A 22,026-nucleotide genomic window follows, 5' to 3' on the forward strand; every position below is an offset into this window, starting at 1 on the left:
TCAGAGATTCCCACCAGCTTCAAAAGAGCATAATTCTTTCTGGTATCCAAGAAGAGTATTGTGAGCTGCCTCAACATCTATCGCCCAGTAGCACTAACTTTTACTGTGATGGAATGCTTCGAGAGGCTGGTCATGGTCAGAATTAACACATAACCAAGTAAAGATCTGGACCCACTGCAAGTCGCCCATGGACACAATTGCTCCACAGCAGATGTAATATTGTTGGCTCTCCACTCAGCGCTGGATCACCTCGAAAACAGCAATTCATACATACAGCTGCTCTTCATCGACTACAGCTCAGCCTTCAAAATCATTATTCCCTAAGTGCTGGTTAAGAAGCTACAAACTCAAGGCCTCTGTACCTAACTCTACAACTGGATCCTTGACTTTCTAATTGGAAGACCACAGTCAGTACGAAACAATGTCTCCTCCTCACTGATCACCAACACAGGCGCACCCCAAGAATGTGTGCTTAGTCACTGCTCTACTCATTATACACCCACGACTGTGGGGCCAGGCACAATTCTAATGCTATCTACAAGTTTGCCGATGACACCACAGTTGTTGGCAGAATCATAAACGGCAATGAGGAAGCAAACAGGAGGAAGATAGATCAGCTCGTTGAATGGAGTAGCGACAACAACCTTGCACTCAACGTCAGCAAAACCAAGGAGCTGATGGTGGACTTCAGGAGGAAGTCAGGGGCACATGACCCAGTCCTCATCAAGGGTTCAGAAGTGGAGAGGATCAAGAACTTCAATTTTCTGGGTATCAACATCTCCAAGGATGTTGGAGCCTCCACATTGATAGAATCACAAAGAAGGCTTGCCAGTGGCTATAATTTGTGAGGTGTTTGAGGAGATTCAGTATGTCACTGAAGACTCTCGTAATTGTCTACAGGTATACCGTGGAAAGCATTCTGGCTGGTTGCATCACTGCCTGATATGGACGTATCAACTCTCAGGACAAGAATAAACTCCAGAGGGTTGTTAACTCAGCATGCAACATCACAGGCACCAGACTTCACTCCATCGAGGACATCTACATGAGGCAGTGTCTTAAAAAAGCATCCTCTATCCTCAAAGTCCCCACCACCCAAGTCATGCCCTCTTCACTCTGCTAGCATCAGGGTAAAGGTACAGGAGCCTAAAGACAAGCACTCAGTGGCACAAGAACAGCTTCTTACCCACTCCATCAGGTTCCTGAATAATCACGGCCCTACTTTTTGTGCTCTGTTATTGTTATTTTTTTAATATAGTAATGTTGTAAGATGATTATAATATCTGTTTGCACTGATACTGCCACAAAACACTGAATTCATGACTTGTTCATGACAATAAATTCTGATATTTACAGTTGGTGAATACAAACAAAGCAATGTTTCAATAGTGCAGAGAGGTCAGTTTGCTGGTCCTGATGTAGTTTATGGTTAGGTTAAGAAGGAGAGAATCAAGACCCTATTAGTCATTGGATAAAAGTGGACAGAATCAGGCATCAGGCTTCTGCAGCTCTTTCTGAACGCACTGAGAAGAGGATGCGAGAAGGGTCCTTTATGACATTAGCTGCCTTCTTGAGGCAGTGCTTCACTGAATGGGAGGTCAGAGCCCACGATGAACTTAGCTATGCTTGCTACATTCTGCAGCTTCCTGCCTTCCTGGGCGCTCAAATCTCCAAACCAGTCTATGATGCAGCCAGTGAGTATGCTTTCCACAGTGCACTGAAGAAGTTTTACATAGTGTTCAATGACATAGGAAATCTCCTCGAACTTAGAAAACAGAGGAGTTGGCATGACTTCTTCACAGTTGCCTTGATGTGCTGGCTCCAGGGGAGGTCCTCTGCTATGTGAACCTACAGGAAGTTTAAGGTACTCACTCTGTCCGCCACTGTCTCATCTATGAAGAGAGTTGTGTGATCCATAAGCCTCCCCAAGTTCTCAACCAGGTTCTCAATCTCCATCCTGTATTCTAACTCATCATTTCCTGTAACTTGATCAATGATGGTGGGGCCATCAGCATTGCGTTGGATCCAAACTTGCTAATAGAATCATGAGTGTGTAGAGCAGGAGACAAAGCATGTAAAGTTAACGTGCCCTTGGGTTGATGATCAGCAAGGAGGTTGTTTTTTTTAGACATACAGCAAAGTAAATGGGCCTTCTGGGTCATGAACCCGGGCCACCCAATTACACACAATCAATCTACAACCCCCATATGTTTTGAGGAGTTGGAGGAACCAGGAGCACTCAGAGGAAACCCATGCAGACACAGGGAAGAAGTATGAACTCCTGATAGACTGCAGGATTCAAACCCTGCTCACTGGATCTGCAACAGCCATGTGCTATCAACTATGCTAACTGTGCTGCCCTATGTTTTAAGATCAGGTAATCCGATGTTTAGATAATGTTGCCAATCCATACTGATTTGTGTCTGCTGATGGAAAAAGTCAAGGATCCAGCTGTACAGGGGTGAATAGAGTCCCAGTCAAATATTGAGCTGCATCATAAAAGACAACATATCATTTAAATTGGAAAGGGACTGATTAATCAGGGTTAGTCAGAACAGATTTTTTAAGAAAGGCTTTCTTCTGACTAACAATCAAATTCCTTGCGAACATCACTGAAAGGATTAATGAGGGCAGTGTGTTTGCATGAATTTTGCCCAGACTTTTGACACAGTCCCTCAAGGTGATAGAAGGCCGTGGATTCCAGGGGAGACTGATAAATTGGATCCTCAAATTGGGACATGAGCAGAAAATGAGCAACGGATCATGGGTGTTTTCTTTTGAGACTGGATGTTTGTTACTTGTGTGGCTAGAATACTTTCTTTGGAATAGGCAAGCTTGAAGGATTCTTAACTGAGCTGAGTAAATTTATGAAGGGTCTAGAACAGTGATTCTCAACCTTTTTCTTTCCACTCACAAACCACTAAGTATTCCCTTTGCCATCGGTGTCTGTGATTAGTAAGGGATTACGTAAGATGATACGTGAGTGGGAAGGGAAGGGGGTTGAGAATCACTGCTCTAGACCCAATTGCTACTGAAATATTTTGCCTGAGAAAAATGGTAATTGGCCCATTTCTTTGGAGTTACGAAACCGTACACCTAACGAGTCAATTAGGTACGATTAAAACAGTGGCTTTCAAACTTTCTTTCCACCCACATACCACCTTAAGCAATCCCTTACTAATCACAGAGCACCTATGGCATAGGGAATACTTAAAGTGGTATGTCAGTGGAAATAAAAAAGGTTGAGAACATAAGAGGAAGGAGGTTATGATGAAATGTTGACAATGTGAGTTGGATTGCTGGCTGGAATGCCAAGTATAGTTCATATTAGCAGATAATGATCAAGATATCTTTGGACTGGAGAGGGTACAAAGAAGGTTTTAAAGGTATTATTGAGATTGGGAAATTGTTGATGTTTGGAGAGTTCAAAAGGATTGAGTTGCTTAAAATACAGGAAGCTACTTAGTTCATTGTCATAAAACTGAGGGGTCAACAGAGCAGATACAGGACTAAGGGTGAGAAGGCTCTGTATAGTCCAGTATTGTCACAATGGACTAAATAACTTCCTGTATTTTCTTTGATTCTCTGATCAGCTGTGGGGACGTTTGGGATTCATGAGATTGTGCGCGAATCCTGATCTGCAGCATAGCAAAAGGGATAATTTCAAACGACTGTAAGATATTATTGACATTTCTGCAGAAGATTAGGCCTAGTGTCAGTGCAGTGAAAGCCCTGTGTTCAAATCATGCCAGACTTGACAGGTGTCAATTCGTGGAGCAGTCAATCAGTATTTTTCCCAACACTGGCCTAAGGCACTCTCTCTGACATCCCAGTTACTTGAGCATACTATACTAACCATGCTTACTACTAAGCCCAATTGCCAGTGAAGTATTGGATAAATGAGCTATTATTGTTGATGATAACTGCAAAACATGACACAGAAGGGCTTGGAAAAGCTCTCATATTTTCTGTGACTGAATGCAAGCTTCACACTCTGCTTCTCACAATTTGTTTGGTGGTCGTCCTTTACTTTAAATGTTATCTTTCAAAGGCATCAATGTTTTTCACAGATGCACTAGAAAAAATAGGCTTAGGTGAAAAGAACCTGTATAAGTTGCAGTGATAAAGTGGGCACCCAGGCCTAATCTTGATTTGCATATATTTCCATGTTTGCATATTCATTGTTTGTATTTACATATGTGCATTGTTGCAAAATAAACACATTTGTCTATTAGGGAATAACAATCTGCATTCAATGTAAAACAAAGGATAAAATTACAATGAACCAGTAAATCCATGTTACCCATTTAATGACTCACCCAAACGCAGGTCACCAGACAATGTAAAGCCACCTGAATACAGCACAGTATGGTTATAGAACACAGCAGTTATTGAGCGGCACATGTAACAGAGTGGTCAGCATTATGCTATTACAGTGCCAGTAACCCAGGTTCGAATTGAGTACTCTGTAAGGAGTTTGTACATTATCCCTGTGTCTTTGTTTTTATCCTCTGAGTACTCAAGTTTCCTCCCACCCCCAAAAAAATGTACGGGGTTTAGGAAATTGCAGCACAGTATAGGCCCTTTGACCCACGATGTTCTGCCAACCTATATAAGCCTATTCCACAACAATCTAAACCTTCTCTAACTTACACCAGTGACCTCCTATTTTTCTTACATCTATGTGCTTATCTAAAAGTCTTTTCATTGTCCCAGCCTCCACCATCACCAATGCATTCCAGGGACCCACTACTCTGTGAATAAAACTTATATCTGATATCTCTATCTCCTACAATGAACTAATTACAGGTATGAGTGAAGAACATGAGCCAAAGCCACACAACAAATGTTTAATGGTTGGTCACAGAATCCAAGGTAGTTTGTCATTAAATCATAGAGGTATTCCGAAAGGAAACGTGCTCTTACGCCCAACATATCCATACTGAAAAAGGCGTCTTCCTGGGTGTGTCCACTTTGCTTGCATTTAGTCCATATCACTCTAAACCTTTCTGTCCATTTATCAGACTGTTGTCTAAGAGTAACACAATAGAGATGTGGGTTAATTGATCACTATGAATTGTGTTATATATGGCGAGCTCTCCACTGGCCACCGTGACAGAGGTGCACCAAAGAAAAGGTACAAGGACTGCCTAAAGAAATCTCTTGGTGCCTGCCCCATTGACCACCGCCAATGGGCTGATATCGCCTCCAACCGTGCATCTTGGCGCCTCACAGTTTGGCGGGCAGCAACCTCCTTTGAAGAAGACCGCAGAGCCCACCTCACTGACAAAAGGCAAAGGAGGAAAAACCCAACACCCAACCCCAACCCACCAATTTTCCCCTGCAGCCGCTGCAACCGTGTCTGCCTGTCCCGCATCGGACTTGTCAGCCACAAACGAGCCTGCAGCTGACGTGGACTTTTACCCCCTCCATAAATCTTCGTCCGCGAAGCCAAGCCAAAGAAATGAATTGCACCTAGATTTTAGTTGTTGGTGATAATGGAAGGCAAGCAGGTTAGTGTGGAATTGATGTCAATGAGTGCCTAGTCACCTTAGCCAGAGGGGCCTGAAGTTCATTTTTACAGCTTGTACAAATTCACAAGTATCTAATTGATCTCGAGTAGGAGATGGCGATCTATCCTCTATAACTGCTGCAGTCCATATGAACAGATACTGCTGGCATGCTGCTAGCTCACTATTTGAAGTGTCAATGATACTTCATGGTAAATTTATAAGTTGCAATGTGTGTGACTTGGAGAAAAAGCTTCCAGTAGCCCCCTTCTACATGGAGTAAGTCAATAGTCTGAAGGGTACTGTCAGAGAAACCTTAGCACGTTTCTGTGATGAATTTAATTGACGGTACATGTTGTGGTCACATTGTAGTGATGTTGAAGTAAGTGAAAATGCAACGAAAGTATTTTCTAGTGCTAAAACAATCCACTATTTTTGATGAACCCTTTTCATTACTGAAAGAACTTTTAGTAATTGTACAGGAACTTGTTTGGTAGAGAATAATGCCTAACGTTTTATGAAAAAAACATTTTAAAATTGTATATTATTATCTTTAACCCACAACAAATGAATTCAATTATTACAGCCTACTTAGAAAATCTACAAAGAAGCATTTATGAAATCCAAAATGTGTGCACTTGTTAGTCAAAGCCTCAGGATCCATAGGCTTGGTGGACCCATCTTGATTCCTGTGCGTATGAGGGAGTCATTTGTTGGCGCATATGCAGTGAGTTCACGTATTGGAGTTGGGTTGGCGCGTGCACAAGAGTTAAGTGCCCTATTATTGAACTTGCGCCTTTTCTCAAGAGTCCCACACTAAATGCTTGCAAGCTATCAATTCCGATTCAATGATTCTATACATGCTCTATACAGGGGTGCAGTGCTGCCAGGGATCACATAATGAATTTAAAATATTATTTGCCATGCAGAGTGAGGGTAGGAGTACATATATCACCTTTTACGTTACATTTTAAGGAATGTGGAGTGCCCAGAGCATGATTTGAAATGTTAAAAAAAAACAACTGTTTCATTGCTCCAACATTGCTCAATAACAATACCTTTACAGAGGTAAATCGTCAAGATGGCTTATACAGGGCAGGGAATCCCAAGCAGAACCAACTGACATGCAACCTTTTCACATCAGAATGGGATGGAGACAGTGATAGAGACACATCTTTCCATCCCCCACAAAAAACAGGTGATCTAAAGGATCAGCTTGAGGTGATCGAATCTCGGCTGAACAAAGAACAAATTCTTCTGCACTTCTGTTTTTATTTTGTGACTCTTTTTGTCTGCTTTCTTTTGAAAGAGGCAATCTTTCATCAAAAGGCTAAATCCTATTTTAATACATAGACGATTATACAAATAACAATACATCTTACTAAATATTGATAAGCAGCACAACGGTTCTAGTTAAAAGGTAGGATATTAAGGGCAAACTAAAACAATTGTTATTTGTAACAAAGCTGAGAAAGTGATTGCCCGCTCCACACCCATCCTAAAGTAAAAACCGGCGACATGCCAGGAAGACCCAGTTGCAGCAAGCTGCCGGAAGGTAACATTATCACTGGTAGATTAGAAGAAGCACGACGATAACTCTGTTGAAAATTATGCAGTGATTGTGGAGATGCAGTTCCACTAGAAATTAATGGGCGGATTAATGTGTTCAGGAAACAATCTTTCAGGTAGCTTGAGGAAGGGTTAAAATACAAAGCAACGACTCTTGTGAAACTTTACAAATCTCACAGAAGGAAAAGCAGCAAACAAAGGCAGATTAATCTGCAGATAGATTGCCTTTTAGTGAGAAGATTACCTTGATGAGTTAATTGAGTAGCAGCCTGTAAAAACCCAGTCTATTTGCATAATAAATCCTGGCCACTATGCAAGTGTGGACAATTCTGGATTACATTGCAGCCTCATGAATATGTTAATCCAGTGGTGGGCTAAAACTTTCTCCAGGTAGCCCTTTTGTAGCTGCCCTAAAAACTATGCAATCCCCCTAAAGGAAAACAATTTATCTGCCAGCTGCCTGATAAACCTAAAGCTCAACCCCTCACTCTACCATTCCAAAAAAAAACAGTGGCACATGGTTTGTTATGCTGTCGTGTTTGGAATAGATCATGCCAAACTTTCTCCAAGTCACCAGAAAGCCGGAGGACCTATTTCCTCAAGTCACCCACTTAAGTTTGTATCTATTCATAAAATGCATGAGGTTGCATTTGCAGTGATTTATCATTTTGAGTTCATCTCTCTCCTCTGAATTTAGCTTCCCCTGGTATTTGGTATTCTACTTGTCCCTTTCGTTCTCTCTTTTAAGCCACTAGATTTTTTAATATTTAGGTGTATTTTTTTTTATTTATGGACCCTTTATAGCATATGCAACAGGCCCTACACTGGCTTAATCTGGCCCTGATTGTCATCTGATTGCACAAGTACAACCTGAAGAAACAGCATTCTCTGGTCCTCAATGCAAAACACACATACAAACAACCAGACAAACAGTACATATGCATGACAAGTATTCATATAAATAATTAAATAAATAGATGGAATTGTTTTGTAAATGTGAGAGTCTTGGATGGTTATTGTGAGCACTTCCTTTGTTCAGTATTTCTCACTGCCCATGGGAAGAAGCTATTCCTCAGCCTGGCGGTGCTAGCTCTGCTACTCCTGCATCCTCTTTTCTGACAGAAGAAGTTGAAAGATACTGTGTGCTAGATAGAAGGGGTCCACAATGATTTTGCACCCTTCAGACAATGATCCTGGTAGATCACATCAACAGAAGGGGAGAGAGACTCCAGTAACCCTCTCTGCCAGTCTTACGGTCCCGTGGATTGACCTCCAATCCATTCTCATACTCATGGAGTATAGTCATCTTGCATTACATTTCCATGTCCAGTCAAAGTTGTTATGGAAGCTAAATAAATGGTCCATATTTTTGGACTCATCATAACTAAACCATCATTCTACTGTTTCGATGTACCACAATGGAATGGATTCAAATATGTTACGAGATTATCCACCGCTAACAGGAAGATCAGATCAATTTTAGATCAAAACCACCAGGAATAGATCAAAGCAGAGTGTTTAGCTCCTGATGAATGGAGTCTCCCTCCCACCCATTGACTATAGGACAGGGATCATTGCCTGAAGAGGGTGCATAAAGTTTGAGGCAAGACTATTTTTGCTGAGGGACATTTTCACAAGCCTCAATTCTAAATGAATAGGCAAATTCATTAGTTTGACTAAATGCCGCATCACTGTTTCATAGTTTGGTATTTGCAAAATAAAACTCTAACAGCACTAAGATCATGGTAGGAGAGTCCCCATGGTAGGGGAGTCAAGGACAAGAGGGCACAACATCAGGATTGAAGGGTGCCGATTTTAAAACAGATGTGGAGAAATTTCTTTAGCCAGAGATTGGTGAACCTGTGTAATTTGCTATTACAGGCAGCTGTGGAGGCAGAGTCATAGGGGGCATTCACGGCAGAGATTGATAGCGATCTCCATCATCAAGATATCAAAGGTTATAAGGAGAAGTCAGGAGTGAAGTTGAATGAGAGAATGGATTAGCGCATGATGGAATAGCGGAAGAGGCTCGGCAGGCCCAATGTTCTACTTTTGCTCCTCTATCTTGTTGTCTTAAATTTAAATTTTTTAAATTTAGAAATACATCACAGTAACAGGCCATTTTGGCCCATGATCCTGTGCCCACCCAATTACTCCCAAATGACCTACAACCCCCGGTATGTCTTTTTGTCTCAGATAGCTAAGAGAGAGCAATTCGAACCATCAATGTGAGGGAAGTCAATTATTTATCAATAAGACGATCAGAAATCTCACATCAGCTTCATTATGCAGGGAAAAATATTGAGCATGGTATAAAGGTACAAAAAAGTAAACAATAGCTCTTTAAAATTGGCAAAAGTGGAATTTGCCAGAAGTATAGAATATTAGGAATTTGAGCATTTATTTATGGAGCAAACAGAGATTTCAAGCTTTGCTTGTTCATGTGTGAACACCAATGGTGAGATGGTGGATATTCATCAGACTGGTAAAATCATGCAAATTCTATCTAAAAAAACATATCTGAAACATAGAGTGCTTTCTATTAAAAAAAATCTACTAAAAATTGATCAGGCTTATTTCCTTCAATCATTAGCAAAAATTAATAGATGAAATTAGTTATTAAAATTTTTTTAGGTATTTGGACAAGAGGATATAATTTAAGCCAGTGGCTGCTTTGCCCTATAGCGTTTAGCATATCGGTTAGCGCAACATTTTACAGCACCAGTGATCCGGATTCAAATCCATTGCTGTCCGTTAGGAGTTTGTATATCCTCCCTGTGCCTGAGTGATTTTTCTTCGGGTGCTCCGGTATCCTCTCACACTTAAAAAAATTATAAGGGGAAGGAGTTTGTAGGTTAATTGGGTATAATTGGGCAGCAGAGACTTGTGGGTCAGTAGGGCCTGTTGCCATGCTATCTGTCCAAATTTTAGAAAAAAATAAAAGAGACCTTTAGATTTAAGTCCAGAGAAATCTTGGTTGTGTTCATTTTTTAGGAAAGATTTTAAAGGTAATTTTTATCTCTCCACAATTAGCTTCACACAGGAAAATTTACCTTGGTCTGGATCCCAGAAAAACATTAATGGCAATTGTATAGTTCCTGTTCAACAAATATGGAATTTGTTCAACCTTGATATTATGACATTGTTCAAAGTGGAAGACATTTTCAAGTGGAATCTTTGACATTCAGCCAATCCTTCAAGAGTTGGACTTTGGTGGGCACCTCTCTGTCAAGGATACATTGATGCAGCTGTCTCTCGATTCTGTCACTAACATGAAATGCTGTCATGCTGGGAGTCTCTAACATTATGATAGGGAAAAACTCCTTCTAGTCCTTTATAAAGCAGATGTTATACAAGTTTGAACACTGAATTCATTTGAACAAAACTAAAAGTTAGGAAAATAAAGTTGTTTTTCTTTTTTCCCTTTAATTTGGTTAACTCAACGCTATTGCAGCACCAGCGACCTGAGTTAGAATCCGGCACTGTCTGTAAGCAGTCTGTACCTTTTCCCCATGTCCACCTGGGTTTCCTCCAGGTGCTCCAGTTTCAAAAAGGCATGTGCTGTTAATAGGTTATTGGACAGTGAATACTCTTTGTATCGGTAGAGCCTGTTACCATGATGTATCTCTAAATTTAATTTTTTTTTTACTTAAATACAAAAAAATCAAAATGATAGCATTTTAATTCTTCATTCCATCACTACAGAGATTTTGAAAATAATAATGGTATTTTGAATGAGTGAGAGAAGTGATTAACCTTTGCTACGATGACATTTGTTGCTCTTGATGTGTTCTTTGAACATGTTGAGCTGTGTGTTAGTCACAAAGCACAAAGGTTTTGCCTGACTATCAAATGCTGAGTTGAAAAGTTAAGTGCATTTATTTGCAGGGCTTTCGGGGCTGATGAAATGGAGACACCCTTTCAGCAGTCTAATTCTGCCAGGAGCATAACCCACATACCTTATTGTTGAATTGAATCAAGGAAATTCCTCATTGCCTACTTCCTAAGTTCAGCTTCTACAAAAGTACATGTTCAGTCAAATTCCTCTCATCCCAGTTCTGTGATGGCAAAGCTTGGGGAAAACATCTCAATTCTTAAAAAAAAAAATCATCATAACATTCCCAAGTAGTCCATTCCAAAGAATAGAACATTGAACACCACATTTCAGAAACAGGCCCTTTGGCCCATCTGTCTAGACCCAGTGACCTGTACCCAGACCCTCTATACCTCCCATTTATGTATCTATCCAAATTTTTCTTTAATGTTGAAATTGAACTTAAATTCACCATTTCAACTGGCACCTCTCACTGCATGGTTATCCTGAATGTTCTCTTAAAACATTTCACCTTTTACCCTTAACCCAAGTCCTCTATATATCTCCTAACCTCAGTAGAAAAAGCCTACATTTACTCCATCTATACCCCTCATAATTTCATATGCCCTATCATCAATCTCCCCTTATTCTCCAATTGTCCAGGGATTAAAGTCCTAACCTGTTTAATATTTCCTGAAACTCAGTTCCTCAAGTCCAGGCAACATTTTTCAATCATATAATCAAGCTCTACTCATATATTGCAAATCCCACTTCTCCCAAGTACAACAAACTATTTGATCTTCATCTCAGTGAAAGTCCTGACCCAAAATGTTGACTGTTTATTTCTAGTAAAAACATATGATTCTGGAGGAACTCAGTCAGTCTCGCAGCATCCAGAGGAGGTAAAGATATTTTACCAATGTTTCAGGTCTGAGCCCTTCTTCAAGGTATAAGCAAAGAATCGCTAATTTTCTGTATGCATGGATACTGCCTAACCCACTGAGTTCCTTCACAGCTAACCACAGTCTCCAGTATGTAGGTTTACCAATAAAGCAAGATAAAGTGTAAATAGTAAGAAAAAATAGATGGTTATGGGTGTGAAGTCGAGAAGAATTAGATTGTTGTTAAGTAGGCCAAAGGGCCTGTGCTGTGCTGTAATGTTCTATGTAAACCTGTACATTAAAAAGCTCTGTATAAAACATTTCATTTTCTCTGCATAATTGAGTTTCAATGTTAATCTTTAAAGTGCTAGCAACAGCCGAGCAAGTAATTTGGATATTGTTTGATTTGATGGCAGTAACCGGGAAGAACTAATGTTAATTGTCTTGGTTATAAGAGAGTGCATTCTCTGATTTCATAAATTGCAGATGTATGCAGTAATGTATTCGTTTTGAAGAAATCTTATGTTCAGTACAAACTTCTTGCCCACAAAGTTGCCTTGTTTGTCATGTTGATCCTCTTCCAATATTTCCCATTTTAAAGAGCTGGTTCAGTCTGGTCCTTTGCATTTTGCAGTCTACAGTTGCATTGTAGAAGTAGACCAGGTCACTCCCTATGACCTCTCCGGTGGAACTCTGATCTGAAGCCACCACCCTAAATGAGCACTCGCCTTAGATTGGCCTTTTCAAAAAAAAAAACCACATGTTGCCACTGGCTCTGTTAATCACCTGCCCCTATCTGGGAGGCTCCACTGACCAGCTTTTGGCAGGGGTGGGGGGGGTATAAAGCTGAACACGTGGAGCAGCTGGGTCTCTTTTCCCTGAGGAACGAACCTGAGCTCCACTCTAGGTCATGTGCCAGAGCCAATGCTGGAGAATCGATACCAAAATCTGTGCCAGTAATGGGTGCGGGGCTTTTTTGGTGCACACGAACAAACCATTATCGTACTGTGTTTCATCTTTCCATTTAATTTTTGTCCCATACCTGCATTGGGTAGTGGGATGATGATGGTTATTGTGTCTTTTTTCTTACACTATATTTTTAGTGTGGTTTGTAGTTATTACCTGCTTAGTTCCATCCCATGCAGCTGGACTGGATGGACGTTGCATGAGTGTGTGATACCCTGTGGCAAATTTCCTTCGCATGCAGATAAAGACAATATTATGTCCTCATCTTTAATGACTTAGTTTTCTTCTTTCATCATGGGCGTGGACAGAGTTAGCTATAACTTCATGTATGTGCTCTATTTCTCTTGGCAGAGTTAATGTTTTGAAACAGATGGTTTTGGGTCTTGATTCTCACAACAACCTGACTGCCACATAGCCTTCCCCAAAGGGCATTTAGAAACCAGATGGGGGTTTTATGACAATCTGGCAATTTCACAATCACCATTACTAATATTAGCTTCTCATGCAAGGGATAGATAATTAGCTGAATTTAAATTCACCAGATACCCTAATGGGATTTGAACTAACAGCTCAATGATTATCAGTCCAGCCTCTTTATTTATTAGTCGAATAATATAAACGACACTGCTGTTGCACAGCAGAGCATGAAACTTCTCTTGAGACTTCTCCACTAATTTTTGTTTTCTTTGTGCCTTTCGGAAAACTTTTTACTGCTTCCCTCAGGTGCATTTTATGTCACCAATTTCTGCTTCCAGATGGACTGTTGATCTCATTGGCTCCACTTTCTTTGAGTAATGAACTAACAGGAAGAAAACAGCAAGGGCTGCATGATTCTATTTAACGTACCCTATCACAAGCTTTATCTTTATCAAACAAATTAAGCTACCAACGTGTACAATGGATGATGAGTTTTCTTTCGAGTGCATTTTCCATTTATCTCTCCTGACTTTAATCTTAGTTTGACCTTAAATATTGTGTCCAATTAAATGAATCAATATTGTTTATTGAATTCAGGATCACAGACAGGACAGCAAAAAAGCAAGCAACAATGATAACATCAAGGAAACGATAAATTGGAGTCATAGAATCCTCTGTCATTTTGTGATAATGTGTCCTCTCTCTCTGAGATGAATGATAGAAATGGGTCAGGGGAAGAAATGTTCACTGGGTCTGCTCCAGTTCTTTGAATGAGCCATCCAGTCAGTTCCATTGCTTTGATCTTGCCCCAAGTCCCCAAAGTCCCTCATCTTCCAAGCACTTTCCTTGAATCTGTTTCCACCAGCCTCACAGGCAATACATTTGAGATCACAAAAACCCATTACACAAACATAATTTTCCTCAATTTGGCATGAGCTCAAGGCCAAGTATCTTAGACCTTTATTCTTTGGTGAGATAAATTATTACTGGCCATTCAGCCCATCAAGTCTGCCCCACCATTCATTCATTGAGCTGGTCCACTTTCCCACTCAGCCACACTGCCCAGCTTTCTCCCTGTAACCTTTGATGCCTTGTCTCATCAAGGACCCATCAGTCTCTGCCTTAAATGCACCTAATGACCTGGTCTCCACAACCGCCTGTGGCAACAAATTCCACAGATTTACCACTCTCTGGCTGAAGAAATTCCTATGCATCTGTTGTATATGGGCATCCTTCAAACATGAAAACTAAAGAATAAATAAATAATAAAACAATGATTTTGAATCCTTCTTACCTCCAATGAACATTTCTCTGAATTAGTAGAAGACAGGAACAGGGCTTTAGTTCATAGTATTATATATTTTGTAATAACCGTGAAGGAGGCCATTCATCCCTATGACAACTGCCATCGTTTGGAGCAAGACTTTCAGTCCTATCTTCTCACCTATTTCCCTGCAACTAATTCTCCTAAACATTACCATCAACATTCTCCCTCTCCCCGAACAGTTGTTCCCAACACCAAACTATACAAGAGCCAATTAGCCTAACAACCAGCTTGTCCTTTGGATGTGGGCAGAAACCACGGAACCTTGAGGAAGCCCATCGATCATAGGAAGCACTCTACCCACCAGGCATCAGGATTGAACACTGGTGAGGCAGCTGCACTACCTGCAGCACAACTGCGCCATTGATTTAAGGGTGGTGAAGTTAGACAGGGTGTGTGTGAAAGCTCTCAAACAAGTGTCAGTTGGTAACAACCTGACCATCTACTCCATAATAACTTTAGTTGGGGTTAAACATTGGTAGATACCAGTGAATAACCTTCACTCTCATGCTCCTCAACCCTTTACAGTAACATCATCGGCATTCACCTGAAAGATTTGGTTTCATGTCTCAAAAGAAGTCTACACCTCCTGCAGTGTGGTGTTGGAGAGAGTGAGTGTATGATATTTCTACTAAAGTCAATAGATCTAAACTCACTATCTTCTATTGGAAGAAAAATTGACACTGACTGACTAATCCACAATTAGTTTGAGTTGTCATGTCTCTTGGGAAATATAATTCTAGCTCAATTCCAAGGGCCTACTTTATGTATTTTTTTTGATATTCACAAAACAGAACCATATAAAAATCACAGCACAGAAAACAGGCCCTTCTCTTCTGTGCCAAACTATTTTATTCTGCCTAGTCCCACTGTCCTGCACTCATTCCATATCCCTCCAAAGCCTTCCAATCCATGTACCTGTCTTAATTCTTCTTAAATTTTAAATCAAGGTTCTATTCACCACTTCAGAAACATAGAAATATAGAAAATAGGCACAGGCCCTTCAAGCCTACACTGCCATTCATTTTGATCAAGGCCGAACATCTACTTAGTACCCAGTACCTGCCTTCTACCCATACCCTCTAATCCCCTTCACCACAAGGTCCAATGATTATTACAAAATATATAATACTATGAACTAAAGCCCTACTCTCAGAAATTCCACAGATTCACCAATTTCTGAGAGTTTTTTTTCAGGTCAGTCTTAAAAGACTTAGCCTTAAATTGTGGTTCCGGTTTTTCCCAATATCGGGAACAACCTTCCTGCATCTAGGCCGTTCAATCCCTTAAGAAGTTTATACATTTCTATAAGATCCCCCTCAATCTTTTAAATTCCAGTGAGTATAAGCCTAGTCGATCTAGCCTTTCTTCAAATGTAGGTCCTGCCATCCCTGGTATTAATCCAGTGAACCTTCTTTGGACTCGCTCAATGGCAAGGATGTCTTTGCTCGGATAAGGAGACCAAAACTGAACACAATACTCCAGGTGTGGTCTCACCAGGGCCCTGTACAGTTGCAGTAGAACCTCTCTGCTACTGTACTCAAATCTCTTGCTATGAATGCCAGCATACCATTCACTTTCCTCACTGCCTGCTGTACCTGCATGCCCACTTTCAATGACCGGTGCACAGTGACACCCAGGTCTCGTTGCATCTCTCCTTTTCCTAATCGGACACCACTGAGGTAATAATCTTCTCTCCTGTTCTTGTCTCCAATGTGGATAACCTCACATTTATCCACATTATATTGCATCTGCCATGCCTTGGCCCCTCAACTAAGTTGTCCAAGTCACCCTGCATCCTCAACACAGCTAACCCTGCCACCCGGCTTTATGTCATCTGCAAACTTGAAGATGCTGCTTTCTATTCCCTCATCTAAGTCATTGATATATATTGTAAATAACTGGGGTCCTAGCACTGAGCCTTGTAGTACCCTACCAGTCACTGCCTGCCATTCTGAAAAGAACCTGTTTATTCCTGCTCTTTGTTTCCTGTCTGTCAACCAATTCTCTATCCACCTCAATATCATACCTCCTATACTGTGTACTTGAAGTTTGTACACTAAGCTCCTGTGCAGGACCTTATCAAAAGCCTTCTGAAAGTCCAGATATACCACATCCACTGGTTCTCCCTTATCCATTCTATTAGTTACATCCTCAAAAAATTCTGTTAGATTCATCGGACATGATTTTCCCTTCATAAAACCGATGATACCACTACTCTCCAAATGTGCTGCAAATGCATCTTTAATAGCTCCTCTAGCATTTTCCCACTACTGATGTCAGGCTAACTGGTCTATAGTTTCCTGTTATCTTTCTCTCCCTCCCTTAAAAAGTGGTGTTATGTTTGCCACCCTTCAATCCTCAGGAACTAATCCAGAATCTAGAGTTCTGAAAAATTATCACTAATGCATCCACTATTTCTTGGGCAACTTCCTTAAGCACTCTTGGATGCAGAATATCTGGCCCTGGGGATTTATCTGCCTTTCATTCCTTTAATTTACCTAACACACCTCTCAATTTACATTTATTTCCTGCAGTCCTTCCCTCACATTAGATCCTCTGATCCCTACTATTTCCTGAAGATTATTTGATTTCCTTAGTGAAGACAGAACTAAAGTAGTTATTCAATTGGTTTGTCCTGTCCTTGTTCCCCATGATCAATTCACCTGTTTCTGACTGTAATGGACCCACATTTGTCTTAACTAATCTTTCTCTTTACGTATTTATAAAAGCTTTTCTAGTCATTTTTTTAATGTTCCCTGCCAGCTTTCTTTCATACCCTTCCTAATTAATCCTTTTGTCCTGCTCTGTTGAACTCTGATTTTCTCCCAGTCCTCAGGAATACTGTTTTTTTGGCTAATTTATATGCTACTTCTTTAGATTTGATCCACTCCCTGATTTCCTTTGTTAGCCAAAGATGCACTTCCTTCCTTGATTTATTCTTTTTCCAAAGAAATTGTTGTATTTCATCCAAGCATTCCCACTGTTAGTCCTTTAAGTATTATTTGCCAATCTATCTGGTAGCTTTTTCCACAGTCCCATCACTTTCTGTTTGAGGAAATTCCTCCGATAGTTCCTCCTCCTTAACTTCTCCCCATTCACATTTAACCCATGTCTTCTGGTTTTGTAACTCACCTGCCCTCGATGGAAAAGCTTACTTGCATTTAATCCATCAATACCCGTCATAATTTTGAATACCTCTATCAAACCTGCCCTCATTCTTCTGCACTCCAGCAAATAAAATCCTTACAAAACTTTCCTGTAACTCAATTCCTGAAGTCCCAGCTACCCCCTAACAAATCTTCTCTGCACACTCAATTTTCTTGATACCTTTCTTGTAGTTAGGTGATAAAAACTTCACATAATACTCCTTATCAATGTCATGCAACTTTACCATAACATCCTAATGCACCATCAATAACTTTAAAGACTAGAAGTTGCAGAGAAACTAATAGGCTTTTATTCACAACAGAATGGAGGTACATCCATGCTGGTTGATTGTGCTGGACTGAGGAGAGGGCTGTGGCACAGTCGTCTTTATTCAGGGATCAGTTGGAGGGGCGTGTCCTACATATCCAAACATATATACAGTGTGTAGTGATATGTTTTCTCCTTGTACATTATTCCCTACCTGTGTGCTGTTGTATGTATAAGACTGGCCCATCCACTAGTGATTCCTCTCCTATAGCTCCACCCCTTATGACCTGGCCATAAAGGTCGACCTCCCTCCCCCCTTCCGGCATTCCTGTACTTGGATCCGGGCCAGCCAACGTCTCGTGTTTATTAAAACCTATCATTCCCCTGCTCTCGACTTCATGGTTATTGATAGAGTCTATCACAGTGGTTTACCACATTATGCTCTTGTTTTAGAAAGAGCCTGGCGGGGTGAAGTGACTTAAATGTTCTTTCAAATTGAGTCTTTCGGGTAGTCTGGTCTGTCGCTGTCACTGTTGTTGTACTGGCTGGGGAGCAGCTGTTGAATCCTGGACAGTCTGGAACACCTATATGTTGCCATCAGGGTTGGCTTGGTGGATACATGGTGCCAGATCTGACATGTCATCCACTGGGGCATTCTGGATAGCAGTAGTTGAAGGAGGTGCGGGGTGGACAGCAATGGACTCAAGGACTCCTGAGGGCACCAGGTTCCGAAAGGAGACCGTGTATTTACGCCCGTTGGGGTATACCACATAGGAGTATTTAGGGTTGGCGTGGAGGAGATGGACCCTTTCAACCAGCAAAAGGACTTGTGGCTCCTCATGTATTTCTGAAGTTGGACCAGCCCTGGGGATGTCAGCCAGGATGGGAGCGTGGACCCTGAAGTGGACTTCCTGGGGAAGGAAAACATCCCTTCTTGTGGTGTGGCATTGGTGGCAGTATATATGAGCGATCTGATTGAGTGCATCTGCGAGAACATCTTGCCAGTGGGAGATTGGTAGGCCTCGAGTCTACAGGGCTAGGAGGATGGCTTTCCAGATGGTAGTGTTCTCCCTTTGGACCTGCTCGTTCCTTCAGGATTTGTAGTGGGTGATCCTGCTCATGACGATGCCTCTGACCACCAAGTACTGACACAGCTCATCATTCATAAAAGATGACTCCCTGGTTGTTATGAATATAGCAGGGATACCCAAACAGGGTGAAGAAATTGCGCAGGGCAATTTGCTCAGAGCTTTGATAAAAGAGAATATGGTAAAGAGATGAATTTACCTATGTTGATGAAATTCAAGTCTTTGATTTCCTCTATACCAAAGAAAGGTTATATTTCAGTTATGTATCAATTGTTACAAGATAGTATGGATAAACCAGAATGGGAGAAATCTAGGCTTAAATGGGAAAGTGATTTAACTTGTATTTTCCCTGAAGACAATTGGGAGGTTATGTGTCACAACAGTGTAACTAAATTGATGAATGCAAGATAATTTTTTACATCAGTTATATTTGACTCCAGAGAAATTGAAAAAATATGGGTTTAGTAATTCGGACTATTGTTTTTGATGTGGGCTATGTACTGGAACTTTTTTACATGCTGTTTGGTCTTGTTTAAAGTACAACTTTTTTGGGAAGGAATTAAAGATAAGCATATACAGAGGCGTTGTCATAACCACAATCCTGTTCGGCTCCGAATCATGGGTCATCTACCGGCATCACCTACGGCTCCTAGAACGCTTCCACCAGCATTGTCTCCGCTCCATCCTCAACATTCATTGGAGCAACTTCATCCCTAACATCGAAGTACTCGAGATGGCAGAGGCCGACAACATCGAATTCACGCTGTTGAAGATCCAACTGCGCTGGGTAGGTCACGTCTCCAGAATGGAGGACCATCACCTTCCCAAGATCGTGTTATATGGCGAGCTCTCCACTGGCCATCGTGTCAGAGGTGCACCAAAGAAGAGGTACAAGGACTGCCTAAAGAAATCTCTTGGTGCCTGCCACATTGACCACCGCCTCAAACCATGCATCTTGGCGCCTCACAGTTCGGTGGGCAGCAACCTCCTTTGAAGAAGACCGCAGAGCCCACCTCACTGACAAAAGACAAAGGAGGAAAAACCCAACACCCAACCCCAACCAACAAATTTTCCCCTGCAACCTCTGCAACCGTGTCTGCCTGTCCTGCATTGGACTTGTCAGCCACAAACGAGCCTGCAGCTGACGTGGACATTTACCCCTCCATAAATCTTTGTCCGCGAAGCCAAGCCAAAGACCATTAGATCCATCGATTTTTTTTTTGTTGTTGGGCTATATGGTTTCTTTGAAGGGATTGGGATTGGATAAATTTCAAATTGCATTTTTATGTTTAGCGTTACCTGTCACATGAAAATGTGTAGCTAGTACTTGGAAAGATAATGTGGAGATTAACATAGTACGATAGCATAATGAATTAAGAGCCTATATTCCATTGGAAAAAATTACATGTAACTTGCATGATAATTATTCTTTCTTTGTTCATATGTGGTCTTCTTATTTAGACTGTATGAATTTGAAAATACTTTGAAATATTTATATATTTTGTTTTGTTTTTGTATTTGGCTCCCCTTAAGGGAGCTGGCTGAAGAGTTGGGAGGGTTTTTTATATATCTAAAACATTCTTGCTGTTATTTGATTGTATTTTGTTTTAAAAAAAATCTTTTAAATAAAATTTGAAAAAAAAAAAGAATCGTAGTACCCACAGGAGAGAGGCCAGAAGCTGGGAAGACCTTGGACACTGCTGCACAAGGTCTCCTCTAACCATGGCTGCCGACATTGGGTGAAGAGATGGCTGGATCCCTGAACTGAGAAGAATAAGGACATTCCTGAAGAGTCATCTTCTCATGAGTTGTTTAATTGAATTGTTTCCTGTTGCATGTTTTAAGCAACAAACTTTGTTTTGTGTGCTATCCAGTAATACAATAATAACAAATAAATGGGTAAATCAATCTGAAGAGTTGCAAACAGTAGCCAAATAGTGCAGAGTGTAGATAAAGGACAAAATTACAGTGCAAGGTATAGATAAACGTCTTATTATAAAAGCCAGTCCAAAGCATTCTATCTTGCTTGTTTGAGATCCAGTCAAGTGTTTCATAACAGTAGAAAATAAACTGTCCTTTTATTCTGGCAGTTTATGTTATCAAGCACATTGTGTATTGTGTGCCTATTGAAAGGGATCTGCCCATTCACAACTGGATGTGGTAGGACTACAGACCTTCAATCTAATTGTCAGTCATTAGATTGCTTAGCTCTTTCAGTTGCATGCAATTTTTTTTTGTGGCTTAGTACACATTTGTATCACATGACTCTAACAAAGTCACCTGACATTAAGACTGAATATAGCTATAACACTGAACGACAATGTTTTTTTCAAAAGTTTTGCTTCCCGAAAAGAATGGAGATTATGATAGTCAAGTTCAACCTGAACACAAAGATAATTTCAGATTTGCTGTAACATGTAGGGAGTTAGAGAGACATTAAAGTAACTTCTATTGAATTTAACAGAAATCGCATAATGATGCTGACACTTTATGTTAGTTCAACTGATGTAAAAATGTTTTGCCGCTGATTTGCATTTGTACTCAGAATCTGTTGCATCTCATGACAGTGTTCAACAATAGTCATCTAAGCACTGATAGATTCCAGTTGCCCTGATAGCACTTTTCCAGGATGACAAAAAATGTGAGGGTGAAACATTTCTATGAGATGCCCTCTCATTTTTTCTAAAATCCAGCAAATACAGTCCCAGAAAACTCTCTCTTTCCTTATAGGCTACCCCCCCAAAAAAAATCTCTGGGATCAACCTGGTGAACCTCGTCTGCACCAAAGCCAGTGCATCTTTCTTCGAGTAAGCAGTCCAGAACTGCATGCAGAACTCCAGTACATGTGTAGCATAACCTCCCTGATTTTAAATTCAATTCCTCTTGCAATGAAGGCCAACGTTCCATTTGCTATCTTGATAGCCTGCTGTATCTGCAAACCAACCTTTTTGCAATTCATGAGCAAGAACTCCCAAGTCATTTAAATAAAATTATGATCTTTCATTTTTCTTTCCAAAGTGGATAACTTCACATTTAGCAG

General features: G+C 40.7%; 1 protein-coding gene across 13 annotated transcripts in view; it reads left to right on the forward strand.

Annotated features, from left to right (window-relative positions):
- Nucleotides 1-22,026, forward strand: part of LOC138761898 (contactin-associated protein-like 5) — a 1,131,905-nt gene that overhangs the window by 905,318 nt on the left and 204,561 nt on the right. The gene's annotated exons all lie outside the window — the stretch shown is intronic.

This window comes from Narcine bancroftii, chromosome 4, assembly GCF_036971445.1.
Source record: "Narcine bancroftii isolate sNarBan1 chromosome 4, sNarBan1.hap1, whole genome shotgun sequence".
NCBI classification, from domain to species: Eukaryota; Metazoa; Chordata; class Chondrichthyes; order Torpediniformes; family Narcinidae; genus Narcine; species Narcine bancroftii.